Genomic DNA, 343 nt, shown 5'->3' with positions numbered 1-343 from the left:
CGCTGCCCTCCCCTCCTGTTTGCTAGAACCGTTTCTGTCGGGCTCCTTTGAAAAGAGGAGGATGTGGTGTTATGAGCAAGCTGAAATGAATAAAGTAGCGTTTGAGACGAACAATACTGGCAGTGCCAGTGGGAGCTTTCCAAAACCTGTAACATTTTCCAGCTGCTCACTCTCAAAACATCAGGCTAGAGCTATAAAACTGCGAGCCCCAGGTGGGGGAGAGGGAAAGGGGCTTTGGAGAAGGAGAGAGAGCCAGAACCACCCTAAGGCAAGCGGTCGCGTGTCGGCAGTGTTTATTACTAGTGGCTGGTAGATCTGCCCTTGTTGGCCGCTAGCTGCCTTA

This window comes from Buceros rhinoceros, unplaced genomic scaffold (assembly GCF_000710305.1).
Source record: "Buceros rhinoceros silvestris isolate BGI_N320 unplaced genomic scaffold, ASM71030v1 scaffold20387, whole genome shotgun sequence".
In the NCBI taxonomy this organism is placed as follows: Eukaryota; Metazoa; Chordata; class Aves; order Bucerotiformes; family Bucerotidae; genus Buceros; species Buceros rhinoceros.
Note: the sequence above shows the minus strand (reverse complement) of the source record.